Here is a 19,854-nt window from a genome sequence, read left to right as displayed (position 1 = left end):
CCGACACACACACACACACACACACACACACAGTCATCCGCGCTGACACACACACACACAGTCATCCGCGCCGACACACACACACACACACACACACAGTCATCCGCGCCGACACACACACACACACACACACACACACAGTCATCCGTGCCGACACACACACACACACACACACACACACACAAACACACAGTCATCTGCGCCGACACACACACACACACACACACACACACACACACACACACAGTCATTCGTGCCGACACACACACACACACACAGAGTCATCCGTGCCGACACACACACACACACACAAACACACAGTCATCCGTGCCGACACACACACACACACACACACACACAAACACAGTCATCTGCGCCGACACACACACACACACACACACACACAGTCATCCGCGCCGACACACACAGCTATCCGCGCTGACACACACACACACACACACACAGTCATCCGCGCCGACACACACACACACACACACAGTCATCCGCGCCGACACACACACACACACCCGCACCGACACACACACACACACACACACACACACACACACACACACACACACAGTCATCCGCGCCGACACACACAGCTATCCGCGCTGACACACACACACACACACACAGTCATCCGCGCCGACACACACACACACCCGCACCGACACACACACACACACACACACACGCAGTCATCCGCGCCGACACACACAGCCATCTGCGCCGACACACACACAGTCATCCGCGCCGACACACACACACACACACACACACACAGCGTCATCCGTGCCGACACACACACACACACACACAGCGTCATCCGCGCCGACACACACACACACACACACACAGTCATCCGTGCCGACACACACACACACACACACACACACACACACACACACACACACACACAGAGTCATCCGTGCCGACACACACACACACACACAAACACACAGTCATCCGCGCCGACACACACACACACGATGTGACCGCGATGAGAAAAAGAACTAGGTTTAATGAAAGATCGATCACTCAATCTAATTATCCATTTCACTACTGAGTCTCTCTCTCTCTCTTTCTGTATATCTCTCCATTCTCTCTATCCTTTATCATTAAATGTCTCTTTCTCTCTCTGACCTTGTGCTGTCAGCTGTTTTAATGAGGCTTAAATGAAAACACCAGTTGTGTGTATACACTGCCCATGTAGCACGAAGTATGAGGTGATAAGCTGGTACATGCTAACACATGCCCACTTACACACCCACACACGTCACCATTTCTAAATGTAATTAAGGATCTTAAATTGGCATTTTGTCTAATTTGGTCTCTCAAGTAAAATGTTAAAACAGCTTGCCACACACACACACACACACACACACACACACACACACACACCACCTACGCCTTTTTTTGGCGTCTATGCAACTTTTTTTGCTCGAAACCTCCTTACTGCAAGCCTCGAAGAGTTTAATCACCACCCCCACCCCACCTCCCCCTCTCTCCCCCACTGTGTCTGAATGCTGAACACAGAGTCGTGTTGGCGTAACGGGGTGGAAAAGGTCACTCCTGTTTTTTCGTTTTTGGGGCCAGTGGAGCGAGGGAAGAGGAGGAGTGCAGGAGCAGGTACACACCTCTCGTCTCTGCACTCGTCCGCGGTTCTGTCGATCCTGTGAACTGAGTGCTAATGGGGCATCACGCTGAGCTGGTGCAGAGCACGCCTGCTGCTGCTGTACATTACAGGAAACACACCTTCACACACACACACACACACACACACACACACACACACACACACACACACACACAGCCAATCGATGCAGGAAGAGACAGAGAGAGGCAGAGAAACTGCATGTATGAGGAACAAAAGAGACAACAGCAACATGAAGACAGATTTGGTATTTTTAATGATCGACTCGACACATTTGGACTCCAAGAGCTTTTTCATATTTTCTCCATTCCTCTGGTGTGTGTGTGTGTGTGTGTGTGTGTGTGTGTGTGTGTGTGTGTGTGTGTGTGTTGGGGTAGTTGAATCAATTTCTATCACCCCAGTGCACAATGTGTGATGAAATATCAAATCTTCACAAAGATACACAGTGTTAGACACTAAATTACATCTCTCTCTCTCACACACACACACACACACACACACACACACACACACACACACACACACACACACACACACACTCCAGAAGCAAAGATGAACTCTGGGGCTGTCGGGGGAAACACTCAATAGCCATTTACTTCTCAATAAGCTCATATAAGAATGAGAGAGTGAGTGAGATAAAGAGTGAGACAGAAATAAAAGAGTGAGACAGACAGAGTGTGAAACACACAGAGTGAGACAAAGAGTAAGACAGAAAAAGCGTAAAACCCAGGGAGACAGAGTGAGTCAAGGTGAGAAAGTGAGACAGACAAAGGGTATGACAAAGAGTAAGACAGAAAAAGAGTGAGAAAGGGGGAGACAAACAAAGTGAGACAAAGAGTTAGAGTGAGACAGAGTGAGAGCGTGAGACAGACAAAGAGAGAGAGTGATACAAAGACTAAGACGCAGAGAGAATGAGAAAGAGTGGGTCAAGGTGAGAAAGTGAGACAGACAAAGGGTGTAACAAAGGGTAAGTCAAAAAAAGAGTGAGACAGAGTGAGACAAACAGAGCGAGACAAAGAGTGAGTGAGACAGACAGTACGATAAAGAGAGAGTGAGAAAGAGTGTGGCAGTGAGAGTGAGATTGAGAAAATGACTAAGACAAAAAAAAAAGAGTGAGATCCAGAGAGACAGAGTGAGACAAACAGTGAGTCAGAAAAAGAGTGAGAGAGTGATAAACACAGTGAGACAGAGTGAGACAGAGTCTCACTCTGTCTTACTCTTTGTCTCACTCTCACTCTTTGCCGTCTCACTCTCATTCTTTATCTCACTCTTTCTGTCTTAGTCTTTGTGACACCCTTTGTCTGTCTCACTTTCTCACCCTGACTCACTCTTTGTCTCACTCTCTCAGTCTCTCTGGGTTTTATTTATACATTTTATATGATTATCTGTTTAAAAGATGATCTTTGAATCAGTGGTCAGGATTTACAATTTTAAACCTACAAAGTAATGAAAAAAAAAAAGTAAAAAGACCACATCAGCTACAATACGCTAACTACTCGTTCAGCTAATTTATAGTGAAACTAAAGAAACGCTACATGTAACGTAATGGTTTATAATCAGAGTATCAGCATGAAAACCTTGACGGTTCGTATTCCTTTATTCCTGCTTTTGACGGATACATAATCTAGTTGTGTTCGTCTGAGAATGAAGGCGGAGCTACTTTAAGAACCATTATAGCAACACACTACATCAATGTACTCGACTTTTATCGCAAGTATAGATCCAGATCCAGTGAATTACTTTAAACTGGTGTCTGCGAGCTTCGCTTACTCGTTAGCGATGTTAGCATGTAAACGCCGGATTAAGGAAGTGAGAGTAATGTTTTGACATCCAGCTTCCACCTGTTCCTAAATATCAGACGAGTGGCTTATGTTACACACAGTGCGTTAAATTTAATGATAATTTCCTGTCTAGTCAAGCCTTTGTCATCGTCGTCATCATCATCATCATCATCATCATCATCATCATCAGAGAGAGAGAGAGAGAGAGAGAGAGAGAGAGAGAGAGAGACATTTACCAGAAGGTAAGGGAGATCAATAGCGGATATGGAGGGTGATGCAAAGGGAGGATTGGATGGCAATAAAAGGGCAGATCAGGTTTAAATAACATCCATCGGAAGTGTGTGTGTCTGTGTGTGTGTGTGCGCGCGCGTGTGTGCGAGAGAGAGAGAGAGAGAGAGAGAGAGAGAGAGAGAGTGATGGGTTTGGAGATGGATATAATCATTATGCTGTATAAGCGTCTACACAGTGTAACGTATAGTTTAGACGTTATGCAGAGAAACAAGAAGAGTGATATCAGTGTTTGTTTCTTACCACAAAAATAAAACACAGACAGGAAGAGAGTGAGACAGTAAGAGAGTGAGACAGACAGTGTTGGATAGAGCAGTGAGAAAGTGGCACAGTGAAAGAGGGTGAGAGAGTGCAACAGACAAAGAGTGAGACAGAAATAGTGATCTGTAGAGTGAGGTAGGGAGTGAGAAAGAGTGACAGAGTATGCGACAGACTGAGACAGACAGAGATTGAGACAGAAAGTGAGAGTGAGACAGACTAAGAGTGAGATAGAAAGTGAGAGTGAGACAGACTAAGAGTGAGATAGAAAGCGAGAGTGAGACAGACAAACAGTGCAACAACATTACAGGAAGAAAGAAAGCAAAGTACAGAGCGACAGAGAAATTGCCAGTGGTTATTTTTCAGAGCTGGGAGAAGACAGGGAACTTTTTTCCTTACGTGTGTGTGTGTGTGTGTGTGTGTGTGTGTGTGTGTGTGTGTGTGTGTGTGTGTGTGTGTGTGTCGCGAGGAGGTGGTAGTGACTCGTCTTGTTTTCCTCACATTGTTATCGGAGACAATCTGAAGCACACAATCCAACGTTTATTTAAATCTACACACACACGCGCGCAATCGCTTAACGCTGATTTCATCACTCTCCCTGTTATCTCTCTCTCTTCTTTCTTCTCTCTCGCTCCCTCAACATTCCATTGAAAAGGAATAAAAGGAAGCTCTGATTGTACACATTTATGTTGAGATCATGTTTTACTTTAAGCTTCAGTTTTTTTTAACTGATAGCAGCTAACAACTTTCTGTAAAGCTAGCTATTTAGCTACGCATGTTTAGCTAATCCAGTCATGAGCCGCAGTGTAACACTAGCCAGCTAGCGTTGTATATTCTCATCTCATTATCTGTAGCCGCTTTATCCTGTTCTACAGGGTCGCAGGCAAGCTGGAGCCTATCCCAGCTGACTACGGGCGAAAGGCGGGGTACACCCTGGACAAGTCGCCAGGTCATCACAGGGCTGACACATAGACACAGACAACCATTCACACTCACATTCACACCTACGCTCAATTTAGAGTCACCAGTTAACCTAACCTGCATGTCTTTGGACTGTGGGGGAAACCGGAGCACCCGGAGGAAACCCACGCAGACACGGGGAGAACATGCAAACTCCGCACAGAAAGGCCCTCGCCGGCCACGGGGCTCGAACCCGGACCTTCTTGCTGTGATGCGACGGCGCTAACCACTACACCACCGTGCCGCCCCGCGTTGTATATTTAATACCTAATTATCTACATATTAGCTAGCTAGGGTTTATTTTAATGTTTAGCTAACATACACATTTTCTTGTCTCGCCAGTTAATCACAGTTAGCTTGTTTTTAGCAAAAATCTTCCTGTTGTTTTAAAGATTAAATAATAATATTTCCATATCTATGACCTCAGGAATGACCATCTGTCACCATAGCAACAGCTATTTTTCATCTAGAATGCTGTTCGCTAAATACCGTAGCTAGCGAGGTAGATCTACTGTGCTTACTTAACTAGCAAGGTAAAGTGATAAACTAGCAACACAAGCAATGATTTAACCTCCGCAAAAACTTCAGGGACAAAGAGATGGTTATTTGTAAACCAGTTTTGTCCGGCATTTTGCGCTAAACTTTCACAGAAACTTTCTTTCGAAGGAACGTTGCGTAACACGCTGCCTACCTAGGGAGCCACCTTCCAGTTGGAACACAAGCCTCTTGCTGTGTCCTACTTGTCCTCTAAGGGACATAATTCCTAACAGAAATCGCTCCCTCTCCCCCAACGTCTCCTCGAGCGTCTGTAATCTTCGCCCGACTTCGCCACGCAACTCCTCCTCTCCTCTTTTCTCATAGACTCTTCCCATCTGTTCCCGTCTCCACCGCCAAAAACAAAACCACTCGCTTTTTCTTTTTGTCATTTTCTCCTCTTGCATTGTCTCCCTTCGCCTCCATCTCATGCTGTCGCTACAAAATTTAAATGAGGTTTAAAGGTGCGGTCAGTGATTAAAAAAAGAATAAACACCAGAACACTCTGGGAGCCTGAATAAAATCAATGATGTGGTGCGGATCATCAGATTCCTAGCTAGCAGGAACTTACTAGCTAGTACACAAAAACTTTCAGATCTTCTTCTACGTTATTTCTTTACTTTCTCATTCCGACAAAACTTCCCAGGCTATTTCGCTTGTCGAAATACGAGCTCTCGATAAAATCTCGTCTGAATTCTACAACGGAATGTGTGTCGTCCATGCCACGTTTTATGAAAAAGAACTGCGATTAACGATTAACCAAATTACTACGTACTTTTACTTTGATGCTTACATTATCCATCACCCTATTAGATATTAGCATATTTCTTTAACGTTCTGCCATCGCTGCTACTGTACTGCGTCTTAAGCTCACCGATCTCAACTCACGCCCAAAATTGTTATTCTTTTATGACATGCGAATTTTCTGCGCAGCAAAATCAGAACGGAAATTGTACAATGTAAACCCAGCCTATGCAAGTGGGAACGTTGTGCAAGCAACGTTGTAATAACATTCCAGCAGATCTTTGAGGACAATATTGGAATGTTACTTTGAGAACACTGAAGCCTGAAACTACGAAATGTTCTAATGAAGTTCTGCGTTGTCCAATAATCAGGACAATGAAGACATTTCTGTTTTTTTGTTCAAGCGCTTAATATTGGTTTGGGGGTGTGGTCTTGCAGGTAAGACTGAAAGATGACTGCATTTAAAAAAAATTAGTATTATAACAGCTAGGTTCAGGTAATGTCTAACAAAATGGCTGACTGCACCTTTAATTAGCTGTTTAACACTGAAACTTTGTCGCAGCTTTTGTTCGTCTGATGGCTAATAAAATAGCAATGTTAATTTCCGCTTGCTTATAGCTAGCTAGTGTCATACTCGATACGATAAATACACTAACAAATGGGTTTCACATGGACGCGGCAGGTACGCTAGAGGACTAGCACATATCTATAGTTCTTCTTCTTTTCATCTTTCTCGTCTTTTTCATCCGAGAATTCTTCAGCATTTCTGTCAGCGTTATTGATGTGAGCTGCTTTACTCTGCCTCGGAAGGTCTTTTCTTTTTCTGACATTAAAGCTTGGTTTGCTCCTTGTGGGGGTGTTTTACAGACACACACACACACACACACACACACACCAGAAGGTCATTGTGGTCGAGAGAGAGAGAGAGAGAGAGAGAGAGAGAGAGAGAGAGAGAGAGAGAGAGAGGTCGTCTTCCAATCAGGTTAATGTTCTCCTTCAAGAGATGAGCATCATGAGTGTTTCTTTTCTCTCTCTTTCAATTCAATTCAATTGTCTCTCTCTCTGTCCCCACTCCCTCTGGTCTCTCTCTCTCTCTCTCTCCCCCTCCCTCCCACTCCCTCTGGTCTCTCTCTCTCATTCCATCTATGCCCCCACTCCCTCTGGTCTCTCTCTCTCTCTCTCTCTGCCCCCACTCCCTCTGGTCTCTCTCTCTCTCTCTCTGCCCCCACTCCCTCTGGTCTCTCTCTCTCTCTCTCTGCCCCCACTCCCTCTGGTCTCTCTCTCTCTCTCTCTGCCCCCACTCCCTCTGGTCTCTCTCTCTCTCTCTCTCTCTCTCTCTCTGCCCCCACTCCCTCTGGTCTCTCTCTCTCTCTCTCTGCCCCCACTCCCTCTGGTCTCTTTCTCTCTCTCTGCCCCCACTCCCTCTGGTCTCTCTCTCTCTCTCTCTGCCCCCACTCCCTCTGGTCTCTCTCTCTCTCTGCCCCCACTCCCTCTGGTCTCTCTCTCTCTCTCTGCCCCCACTCCCTCTGGTCTCTTTCTCTCTCTCTGCCCCCACTCCCTCTGGTCTCTTTCTCTCTCTCTGCCCCCACTCCCTCTGGTCTCTTTCTCTCTCTCTGCCCCCACTCCCTCTGGTCTCTCTCTCTCTCTCTCTCTGCCCCCACTCCCTCTGGTCTCTCTCTCTCTCTCTCTCTGCCCCCACTCCCTCTGGTCTCTCTCTCTCTCTGCCCCCACTCCCTCTGGTCTCTCTCTCTCTCTCTGCCCCCACTCCCTCTGGTCTCTTTCTCTCTCTCTCTGCCCCCACTCCCTCTGGTCTCTCTCTCTCTCTCTGCCCCCACTCCCTCTGGTCTCTTTCTCTCTCTCTGCCCCCACTCCCTCTGGTCTCTTTCTCTCTCTGCCCCCACTCCCTCTGGTCTCTTTCTCTCTCTGCCCCCACTCCCTCTGGTCTCTTTCTCTCTCTCTGCCCCCACTCCCTCTGGTCTCTTTCTCTCTCTCTGCCCCCACTCCCTCTGGTCTCTCTCTCTCTCTCTGCCCCCACTCCCTCTGGTCTCTTTCTCTCTCTCTCTGCCCCCACTCCCTCTGGTCTCTTTCTCTCTCTCTGCCCCCACTCCCTCTGGTCTCTTTCTCTCTCTCTGCCCCCACTCCCTCTGGTCTCTTTCTCTCTCTCTGCCCCCACTCCCTCTGGTCTCTTTCTCTCTCTCTCTGCCCCCACTCCCTCTGGTCTCTTTCTCTCTCTCTCTGCCCCCACTCCCTCTGGTCTCTCTCTCTCTCTCTCTGCCCCCACTCCCTCTGGTCTCTCTCTCTCTCTCTCTCTCTCTGCCCCCACTCCCTCTGGTCTCTTTTTCTCTCTCTGCCCCCACTCCCTCTGGTCTCTCTCTCTCTCTCTGCCCCCACTCCCTCTGGTCTCTCTCTCTCTCTCTCTCCGCCCCCACTCCCTCTGGTCTCTCTCTCTCTCTCTCTGCCCCCACTCCCTCTGGTCTCTCTCTCTCTCTCTGCCCCCACTCCCTCTGGTCTCTCTCTCTCTCTCTCTCTCTGCCCCCACTCCCTCTGGTCTCTCTCTCTCTCTCTCTCTCTGCCCCCACTCCCTCTGGTCTCTCTCTCTCTCTCTCTCTCTCTCTCTCTCCGCCCCCACTCCCTCTGGTCTCTCTCTCTCTCTGCCCCCACTCCCTCTGGTCTCTCTCTCTCTCTCTCTCTCTCTGCCCCCACTCCCTCTGGTCTCTCTCTCTCTCTCTCTCCGCCCCCACTCCCTCTGGTCTCTCTCTCTCTCTGCCCCCACTCCCTCTGGTCTCTCTCTCTCTCTCTCTCTCTCTCTCTGCCCCACTCCCTCTGGTCTCTCCCTCTCCCTCCCACTCCCTCTGGTCTCTCTCTCTGCCCCCACTCCCTCTGGTCTCTCTCTCTCTCTCTCTGCCCCCACTCCCTCTGGTCTCTCTCTCTCCCTCCCACTCCCTCTGGTCTCTCTCTCTCTCCCTATGCCCCCACTCCCTGTTCTCTTTCCCTCTCTCCCTCTCTCTCTCCACCCCCACTCCCTCTGGTCTCTCTCTCTCTTCCTCTCTCTCTCTCTCTATGCCTCCCAACTCCCTCTGTTCTCTCTCCCTCCATCTATGCCCCCACTCCCTCTGGTCTCTCTCTCTCTCTCTCTCTCTCTCTCTCTCTGCCCCCACTCCCTCTGGTCTCTCTCTCTCTCTCTCTGCCCCCACTCCCTCTGGTCTCTCTCTCTCTCTCTCTGCCTCCACTCCCTCTGGTCTCTCTCTCTCTCTCTCTCTCTCTCTCTCTCCCTCTCTCTGCCCCCACTCCCTCTGGTCTCTCTCTCTCCCACCCACTCCCTCTGTTCTCTCTCTCTCTCTCTCTCTCTCTATGCCTCCCCACTCCCTCTATTCTCTCTCTCCCTCCATCTATGCCCCCACTCCCTCTGTTCTCTCTCTCTCTCTCTGCCCCCACTCCCTCTGTTCTCTCTCTCTCTCTCTCTCTCCCTCCATCTATGCCCCACTCCCTCTGGTCTCTCTCTCTCTGCCCCCACTCCCTCTGTTCTCTCTCTCTCCCTCCATCTATGCCCCCACTCCCTCTGTTCTCTCTCTCTCTCTCTGCCCCCACTCCCTCTGTTATCTCTCTCTCTCCCTCCATCTATGCCCCCACTCCCTCTGTTCTCTCTCTCTCTCTCTCTCTCTCTGCCCCCACTCCCTCTGGTCTCTCTCTCTCTCCCTCCATCGATGCCCCCACTCCCTCTGGTCTCTCTCTCTCCCTATGCCCCCACTCCCTGTTCTCTTTCCCTCTCTCCCTCCATGCCCCCACTCCCTGTTCTCTCTCCCTCTCTCTCTCCCTCCCCCCCTCTCCATGCCCCCACTCCCTGTTCTCTCTCTCCCTCCCCCCCTCCATGCCCCCACTCCCTGTTCTCTCTCTCCATGCCCCCACTCCCTGTTTTCTCTCTCCATGCCCCACTCCCTGTTCTCTCTCTCTCTCTCTCCCCCCTCCATGCCCCCACTCCCTGTTCTCTCTCTCTCTCCCCCTCCATGCCCCCACTCCCTGTTCTCTCTCTCTCTCCCCCTCCATGCCCCCACTCCCTGTTCTCTCTCTCTATGCCCCCACTCCCTGTTCTCTTTCCCTCTCTCCCTCCATGCCCCCACTCCCTGTTCTCTCTCTTGCTTTCTCTCTCCCCCTCTCTCCATGCCCCCACTCCCTGTTCTCTCTCTCTCTCCATGCCCCCACTCCCTGTTTTCTCTCTCTCTCTCTCTCTCTATGCCCCCACTCTCTCTGTTCTCTCTCTCCTTGCCCCTCGCTCTCCCTGTGCTCCCACCTCTCTCTCTCTGAGACACACACACACACAGGTGCTCATATCCATGCATCAGTAGAAAGCCAGAGTTTCTCTCTCTCTCTCTCTCGGCTGATGATTCAGCGCGTGTAGATTACATTAACACACACACACACACACACACACTTAAGACCCGCAGACTTGATGACAATACAATATGGCTGCTCGGAGAGTCTGGAGTTCATGAGTAACGTGTTCAATCTGTCTTTGCTTTCACTGACTATGATTAGCGTCGGGTTATTATTTTATTTATGCGAATTGCTAATTATCAGCAATGCAGCATTCAGGCTAATAAAGCTCTATTGAACTGAAATGAATTGATTTGTGTGCCAATCAAAATGAAATGCCTGAGATAGACAGCATTTATTTTCGATGAATCTGAAGAGAGCAGGTTTCACGAGTGGGATAAACACGGTGGGCCAAGCTAGCCTCGACGTTGGGGAACCTGGATTGTTCAGGCCGTAGTGAACGGATAGAATGTTTCTGATTCTGTGGTTAAAGCTCACTTGCAAACTTAATGCTAACTTTTCAGCTTGGTAGCTCGTAGTCTAGTTCAGCAGGATAATCTCTGTGCCTAGTTCGGGTGAGCTAAAGGGTCAGCTAGCAAGCAGCGGTCAAATAAACAAACGTCGAGTATGATGGCAGTTAAGGTCTGTTTTTCTTAAGGATAGTTATGGAAAGAGACAGCAGGAGAGAGTGAGAGAAAGAGAGAACGTGTGTGTGTGTGTGTGTGTGTGTGTGTGTGCACGCAGACTTCAGGTTCAGACTTAATGACATTAAAATGAAGAGTGTCACTCAGTGTGGCATCCACACAGAAAGAAAAACAGCACTGCCACGTAGAACTGGAGACGTACGCCAGCCACACACACACAGCGTCCATGCTACGTAGCACGTGTCTGGTGAAACGAACTCTGATGTCTCTGATCCGATTACTTTAATTGAATGAACTGTAAACTCGATTCAGACCGTAATCAGACACACCGTGTGTGTGTGTGTGTGTGTGTGCGAGAGAGAGAGGGTGCTGTTAAAGTGTTTAACCCGTGTGTGCGTGCGTGTGTGTCTGCTAAAATGTTTAACCCCTCAATACACGTCTCTGATTCCACAGACTGATTTAGCAGAATAATGCTAATTTGAGCAGCGAATCGCACATTTGATCATATGGCAATTTTTTTTTAGCTTGAGATAACGCTTAGCATGAGCTACTGATTTACTTAGCAAGCTAGTTAAAGTTAGCTAAACGATTGTATTGTGTTACTAGCAAGCTAGGTAAAGTTAGCTAAACGATTGTATTGTGTTACTAGCAAGCTAGGTAAAGTTAGCTAAATGATTGTTTAATTAGCAAGCTAGTTAGTTTTTTAGTTAGAATTATACGTCCAAATAATTTCACTTCAATGTCGCCTTGGATCAAGGGATGTGTGTGTGTGTGCGCGCACACGTGTGTTTTTTCAGGCTTCTCAATTCAAACTCTCCATCCACAAAAAATAAATAAATAAATGTCCCAGTGGATTTGGAAAATCACAGTACATACACACTTTTTCTAGTATCACTTTCCGCGGTATGACCGAGAGGAAAACACACACACACGCGCACACACACTGAGGGATTTAAAGGCATAATGTGTTAACGTCGAGTTTCCTAAATAAGCGGACCATCCAAAACCACAGCTTATGAGGAAAAATACACACACACACACACACACACACACACACATTTCAAATCCAAACAGACGTCAGATCAGAACGGGGCTGTGGAGGGGGTTGGGGAGTTGAAGAGCTCGAATTTAAAAAACACCTGCATGGTTTCTGTCCTTGAGTTCAACTTTTCACCCACACACACACACACACACACACTTGAATTATTACTATCTCTATGTAAGCAAAGGACTTTTTTCCTAACGAGGACCAGCAAAATGCTGAAGAGGGACCCGAAGAGAGAATAAACACATTAGTATTACTTAAAATCTTAAATCTGTAGTGCTGCCGTGAAATCATGCACATAACCTACGCATAAAGCATCGCTAATGCCAATCTCAATCGCCTAAAGGACCTTAATTAAGTTTTTTTACTTACCGGGGTTAAAAAAACCTCACTTTTTCCGTCAGTCCCTTTGAGGCATTGTGGGAACCTGAAGAGAACAAACACATTCATATTACTTTAAATTGTAATGACATTTCTGACTGTATTGCTGTAGCTACATCATGTGCTGCTACATGCACAGCAAACATTAATCCTAAACAAACTGACCAAAAATATATGTGAAAAAAGAAATAAGCGTTTTCTTTGCTCTTTTTACCAAAAAAAGTCTCACTTTTTCAGGTTTTTTCGTCATTGTGGGGACCTGAACAGAAGAAATCAATGACTAAACATATGGACTGCTTAATTTCTATAAAAAGTGAAGCCATGACAGGTCTAGCGCCCCTGCTGGCTGGCTGCAAGATAATATTCAGCACCGCCCAGAACCATGTGCTTTAATTTCAAAATAGTCTAATTTCCAAGTCCCTTTTGTCATCGAAACTGTCTTTCCATCTCATCTCATTATCTGTAGCCACTTTATCCTGTTCTACAGGGTCGCAGGCAAGCTGGAGCCTATCCCAGCTGACTACGGGCGAAAGGCGGGGTACACCCTGGACAAGTCGCCAGGTCATCACAGGGCTGACACATAGACACAGACAACCATTCACACCTACGGTCAATTTTAGAGTCACCAGTTAACCTAACCTGCATGTCTTTGGACTGTGGGGGAAACCGGAGCACCCGGAGGAAACCCACGCGGACACGGGGAGAACATGCAAACTCCACACAGAAAGGCCCTCGCCGGCCCCGGGGCTCGAACCCAGGACCTTCTTGCTGTGAGGCGACAGCGCTAACCACTACACCACCGTGCCGCCCCTTGTTTACATATACAAATATAAAATAATAAGATATGGGGACCCCTCCTTGAACTGCCACCTTATTGTGGTGGAGGGGTTTGTGTGCTTGAATGATCCTAGGAGCTATGTTGTCGGGGGCATTATGCCCCTGTCAGGGTTTCCCAAGGCAGACAGGTCCTAGGTGACAGGCCAGACTAAGAGCAGTTCACCAAAACCCCTATGGAGAAAAATCCGAGGACCGTGACGTCGCCCGGGATGACGCAGCCGGGGCCCCACCCTGGAGCCAGGCCCGGGGTTGGGGCTCGTATGCGAGCGCTTGGTGGCCGGGCCTTTGCCCATGGGGCCCGGCCAGGCTCAGCCCGAAGAGCTGACGTGGGCCCGACCTCCTGTGGGTTCACCACCCACAGAGGTAGCAGTAGGGGACTGGTGCAATGTGGATTGGGTGGCAGTCGAAGGCAGGGGCCTCGACGACCTGATCCCCGGACACAGCGGCTGGCTGTTGGGACATGGAATGTCACTTCGCTGGGGGGGAAAGAGCCTGAGCTTGTGCGGGAGGTTGAGAGGTACCGGCTAGAGATAGTCGGGCTCACCTCCACGCACAGCTTGGGCTCTGGAACCCAGCTCCTCGAGAGGGGCTGGACTCTCCACTTCTCTGGAGTCGCCCGTGGTGAGCGGCGGCGGGCTGGTGTGGGCTTGCTTATAGCTCCCCAGCTCAGCCGCCATGTGTTGGAGTTTACCCCAGTGAACGAGAGGGTCGCCTCGCTGCGCCTTCGGATTGGGGAGAGGGCTCTTGCTGTTGTTTGTGCCTATGGCCCAAATAGCAGTATAGAGTATCCGGCCTTCTTGGAGTCCCTGGGAGAGGTACTGAGGAGTGCTCAGACTGGGGACTCCATTGTGTTACTGGGGGACTTCAATGCTCACGTGGGAGATGACAGTGACACCTGGAGGGGCGTGGTTGGGAGGAACGGCCTCCCCGATCTGAACCCGAGTGGTGTTTTGTTATTGGACTTCTGTGCTAGTCATGGTTTGTCCATAACGAACACCATGTTCGAGCATAGGGGTGTCCATAAGTGCACGTGGCACCAGGACACCTTAGGTCGGAGGTCAATGATAGACCTTGTAGTCGTTTCATCTGATCTCCGGCCCTATGTCTTGGACACTCGGGTGAAGAGAGGGGCTGAGCTGTCAACTGATCACCACCTGGTGGTGAGTTGGATCCGCTGGCGGAGGAGGAAGCTGGACAGACCTGGCAGGCCCAAACGTATGGTGAGGGTCTGCTGGGAACGTCTGGCCGAGCACTCTGTCGGGGAGGTCTTTAACTCCCACCTCCGGGAGAGCTTTTCCCAGCTTCCGAGGGAGGCGGGGGACATTGAGTCTGAGTGGACCATGTTCTCTACCTCCATTGTGGACGCAGCTGTTCAGAGCTGTGGCCGCAAGGTCTCCGGTGCCTGTCGTGGCGGCAATCCCCGAACCCGGTGGTGGACACCAGAAGTAAGGGATGCCGTCAAGCTGAAGAAGGAGTCCTATCGGGCCATGTTAACCTCCAGGACTCCCGAGGCAGCTGACGGGTATCGGCAGGCCAGGCGTGCTGCAGCTCGGGCAGTTGCGGAGGCAAAAACTCGGAACTGGGAGGAGTTCGGGGAGGCCATGGAGAAGGACTATCGGTCGGCCTCGAAGAAATTCTGGCAAACCGTCCGGCGCCTCAGGAGGGGGAAGCAGTACTCTGCCAACACTGTTTACAGTGCGGGTGGGGAGCTGTTGACCTCGACTGGGGACATTGTCGGGCGGTGGAAGGAATACTTTGAGGATCTCCTCAATCCCACCGTCATGTCTTCCACTGAGGAGACTGAGGCTGATGACTCAGAGGTGGACTCGTCCATTACCCAAGCCGAAGTCACTGAGGTGGTTTGCAAGCTCCTCGGTGGCAAGGCACCGGGGGTGGATGAGATCCGCCCTGAGTATCTCAAGTCTCTGGATGTTGTGGGGCTGTCTTGGTTGACACGCCTCTGCAACATCGCGTGGCGGTCAGGGACAGTGCCTCTGGAGTGGCAGACTGGGGTGGTGGTCCCTCTTTTTAAGAAAGGGGACCGGAGAGTGTGCCCCAATTATAGGGGAATCACACTTCTCAGCCTCCCAGGGAAGGTTTACTCCAGGGTACTGGAGAGGAGAATTCGACCAATAGTCGAACCTCGGATCCAGGAGGAACAATGCGGTTTTCGTCCTGGTCGCGGAACACTGGACCAGCTCTATACCCTTCATAGGGTGCTCGAGGGTTCATGGGAGTTTGCCCAACCAGTCCACATGTGCTTTGTGGATCTGGAGAAGGCATTCGACCGTGTCCCCCGTAGTATTCTGTGGGGGGTGCTTCGGGAGTATGGGGTTCGGGGCTCTTTGCTAAGGGCTGTCCGGTCCCTGTACGAACGGAGCAGGAGTCTGGTTCGCATTGCCGGCAGTAAGTCAGACCTGTTCCCAGTGCATGTTGGACTCCGGCAGGGCTGCCCTTTGTCACCGGTTCTGTTCATAATTTTTATGGACAGAATTTCTAGGCGCAGCCAGGGGCCAGAAGGAATCCTGTTTGGGAACCACAGGATTTCATCTCTGCTTTTTGCGGATGATGTTGTCCTGTTGGCTTCTTCAAACCAGGACCTTCAGCATGCACTGGGGCGGTTTGCAGTCGAGTGTGAAGCGGCTGGGATGAGAATCAGCACCTCCAAGTCCGAGGCCATGGTTCTCGACCGGAAAAGGGTGGCTTGCCCTCTCCAGGTTGGTGGAGAAGTTCTGCCTCAAGTGGAGGAGTTTAAGTATCTCGGGATCTTGTTCACGAGTGAGGGAAGGATGGAGCGTGAGATCGACAGGCGGATCGGTGCAGCCTCCGCAGTGATGCGGTCGCTTTACCGGTCCGTTGTGGTGAAGAAGGAGCTGAGCCAAAAGGCGAAGCTCTCAATTTACCGGTCGATCTACGTTCCGACTCTCACCTATGGTCATGAGCTTTGGGTAATGACCGAAAGGACAAGATCGCGGATACAAGCGGCCGAAATGAGTTTCCTTCGCAGGGTGGCTGGGCGCTCCCTTAGAGATAGGGTGAGAAGCACAGTCACTCGGGAGGAGCTCGGAGTAGAGCCGCTGCTGCTCCACATCGAGAGGAATCAGCTGAGGTGGCTCGGGCATCTTTTTCGGATGCCTCCTGGACGCCTCCCTGGGGAGGTGTTCCAGGCATGTCCCCCCGGGAGGAGGCCCCGGGGAAGACCCAGGACACGCTGGAGGGACTATGTCTCTCGGCTGGCCTGGGAACGCCTCGGTGTTCTTCCCGAGGAGCTGGCCGAGGTGTCTGGGGAAAGGGAAGTTTGGGCTTCCCTGCTTAGACTGCTGCCTCCGCGACCCGGTCCCGGATAAAGCGGAAGAAGACGAGACGAGACGAGACGAGAAGATATGGGGAAGAGAGGAAGGGGGAGGGGGGAAGGGGGGGAAAGTGGGGTTAGGGTAAGTGTAAGTGTGTGTGTGTGTGGGGGGGGAGCAGGAAAGATATTGCACTTTATATTGCACATTGTCCGGTATTGCTTATTTTCAGGCTAGGCTACTGCTCCTTCCCGTCCTCGGTCCTCCTGTTACCCCTCCCCCCCCCCCCCCAGAGAGGAGTTGTACAGTCTGATGGCGTGAGGGACAAAGGAGTTTTTGAGTCTGTTCGTCCTGCACTTGGGAAGGAGCATTCTGTCACTGAACAGGCTCCTCTGGTTGCTGATGACGGTGTGCAGAGGGTGACTGGCATCGTCCATGATGTTCAATAGTTTGTCCATAGACCTCTTCTCTGCCACCGTCACCAGAGAGTCCAGCTTCATGCCGACCACAGAGCCGGCCCGCCTGATCAGTTTGTCCAGCCTGGATGTGTCCTTCTTGAATGTGCTGCCCCCTCAGCACACCACGGTGTAAAACAGGACACTGGCGACCACGGACAGATAGAACATCCACAGGAGTTTCCTGCAGATGTTAAAGGACCGCAGCCTCCTAAGGAAGTATAGCCTGCTCTGTCCCTTCCTGTATAGGTGGTTGGTGTTGCAAGTCCAGTCCAGCTTGCTGTCCAGCCACAGCCCGAGGTACTTGTAGGAATCCACAGCCTCCACCTCGACTCCCTCCATCAGAACTTGTCGTGACCTTGGTCTGGACCTCCCAAAGTCAATGACCAGCTCCTTGGTCTTCGAGGTGTTGAGCTGCAGATAGTTCCTGTTGCACCACACAGCAAAGTCCCTCACCAGGCTCCTATACTCCTCCTCTCTGTCGTCGCTGATACACAGAGCCGGCCGCCTGATCAGTTTGTCCAGCCTGGATGTGTCCTTCTTGAATGTACTGCCCAGCACCGTGCCCTGGGGTGCTCCGGTGCTGCTAATTACAGTGTCAGACGTGATGTCCTTCAGCCTGACGTACTGCGGCCTGTCAGTGAGGTAGCTGGAGATCCAGGTGACCAGGCAGGGGTCCACTTGCATCCTGTTCAGTTTGTCCTGAAGCAGTAGGGGCTGGATGGTGTTGAAGGCACTCGAGAAGTCCAAGAAGAGGATCCTCACTGTGCCATTTCCCTTATCCAGATGTGAGTGGGCTCGATGTAGCAGGTAGAAGATGGCGTCTTCCACACAGACACCTGCCCGGTCCACAAACTGCAGACAGTCCTGGGCATGTTGTACCTGGGGTCTGAGGAGGCTGAGGAAGAGCCGCTCCAACGTCTTCATCAGATGTGACGTGAGTGCCACCGGTCGGAAGTTGTTCAGCTCGCTGGGCCGATTCTTTTTGGGAACTGGAATGATACATGATGTCTTCCAGAGGGTTGGCACTCTCCCCAGCTGCAGGCTGAGGTTGAAGATGCGTTGGAGTGGTTCACCCAGTTCAGCAGCGCAGGTCTCCAGTAGTCGTGGACACAACTTGTCCGGGCCTGCTGCTTTCCTGGGGTGAAGCTTCCTCAGTTGACCTCTGACCTGGTCTGCAGTAACACAGAGGAGTCTGTGTTGAGGTGGGGGAGGAAGGGGCTGCTGTGATGACTGGGGGGAGGTGTGTTGAGGGAAGAAGGAGAGATGGCTGCAGTGAGGGAGAGGGTGGGGGGGGACGTGGTCTGGTTGAACCGACTGAAGAAGTTATTCAACTTGTTCGTTCGTTATTACAGTAACAAGAACAAAGCTACATAACACTTTCGAAGAAGATATAACCATAGCAACAGTCATATCATGTTAGTCTATTGATGGAGGATGGAATTAGAGAGTGAAATAAAAATGATGAAGTGTTTGGTGTTTCTGTAGGATTTAGCGGTTCTGTTGCTGGGCTACATGAAGTATCCTGATATCATATCAGTGCCTCCAGTTTGTGTCATTTCCTGCTCAAACCCGATTCTGGCAACAGGGGCAAGTGACACGGAAACAAGCGAGCACTCAAACTGAACTTCTCAATTTCATGCAAATTTCTTGTGACAAGGTAAATCGACTGGTTCTATTGCGTGTGATGTCTGATGTTTCCAGTATAGTCTTTCAACATTAAAGTTCCTATTTTCATTAAACGATTTTTGATTTGATTTATTATCTTTGCGGGCGGCATGGTGGTGTCGTGGTTAGCGCTGTCGCCTCACAGCAAGAAGGTCCAGGTTCGAGCCCCGTGGCCGGCGAGGGCCTTTTTGTGCGGAGTTTGCATGTTCTCCCCGTGTCCGCGTGGGTTTCCTCCGGGTGCTCCGGTTTCCCCCACAGTCCAAAGACATGCAGGTTAGGTTAACTGGTGACTCTAAATTGAGCGTAGGTGTGAATGTGAGTGTGAATGGTTGTCTGTGTCTATGTGTCAGCCCTGTGATGACCTGGCGACTTGTCCAGGGTGTACCCCGCCTTTCGCCCGTAGTCAGCTGGGATAGGATCCAGCTCGCCTGCGACCCTGTAGAACAGGATAAAGCGGCTACAGATAATGAGATGAGATGAGATTATCTTTGCCATAGCAAGATCTATATATGGACCGTACATACATTATGGCTGGGAAACCACTACAGCTTGCACCAATTACAGTGGCCCCATTGTACCGACTCTGCACGTCTGAACTGTGGGGGAAACCGGAGCACCACGTAGACACGGAGAGAACATGCAAACTCCACACAGAAAGGCCCCTGTCGGCTGTGAGGTTCAAACCCGGAACCTTCTTGCTGTGAGGCAACAGTGATAACCACTACACCATCGTGCTGCCCAAATCTGGAAGTTCCTACTTTCTCGTCAACTTTGTTTCAGGTCAAGCACAAGCTTGTTGGTAAAAATATGGATTAAAAGTTCTTTCGCTGAACATTTATCAAGTTAGCAAGCCAAGTCTAAAGGGGTGTTCTCACGGCACATATTTGCATCGATGCTGCACCGATGTATTTTGTTGCGATATATCTTACACCGGTGTAAATTTTGTGGAGCGTTCACACGTCACAAACCTGCTTACTAGAGAGAAGCGTGTTAGCACCGGT

At 50.2% G+C, this 19,854-nt stretch overlaps 1 protein-coding gene across 2 annotated transcripts in view; it reads right to left on the bottom strand.

The window, feature by feature from the left end:
* sema4c (sema domain, immunoglobulin domain (Ig), transmembrane domain (TM) and short cytoplasmic domain, (semaphorin) 4C) overlaps window positions 1–19,854 on the bottom strand; it is a 118,608-nt gene that overhangs the window by 66,754 nt on the left and 32,000 nt on the right. The window contains exons 2-3 of one of the 2 annotated variants that reach the window (XM_060907501.1): window positions 12,595–12,649; window positions 1,641–1,758 (exon numbers count right to left, since the gene is read on the bottom strand). The gene's annotated coding sequence lies outside the window, so the exon portion shown is untranslated. The remainder of the gene's footprint in view (window positions 1–1,640; window positions 1,759–12,594; window positions 12,650–19,854) is intronic. The other variant, XM_060907502.1, reaches the window with a different exon arrangement.

Source organism: Neoarius graeffei, chromosome 24 (assembly GCF_027579695.1).
Source record: "Neoarius graeffei isolate fNeoGra1 chromosome 24, fNeoGra1.pri, whole genome shotgun sequence".
NCBI classification, from domain to species: domain Eukaryota; kingdom Metazoa; phylum Chordata; class Actinopteri; order Siluriformes; family Ariidae; genus Neoarius; species Neoarius graeffei.
The sequence above is the reverse complement of the archived record's forward strand: the minus strand, read 5'-3'. Positions and strand labels throughout refer to the sequence as shown.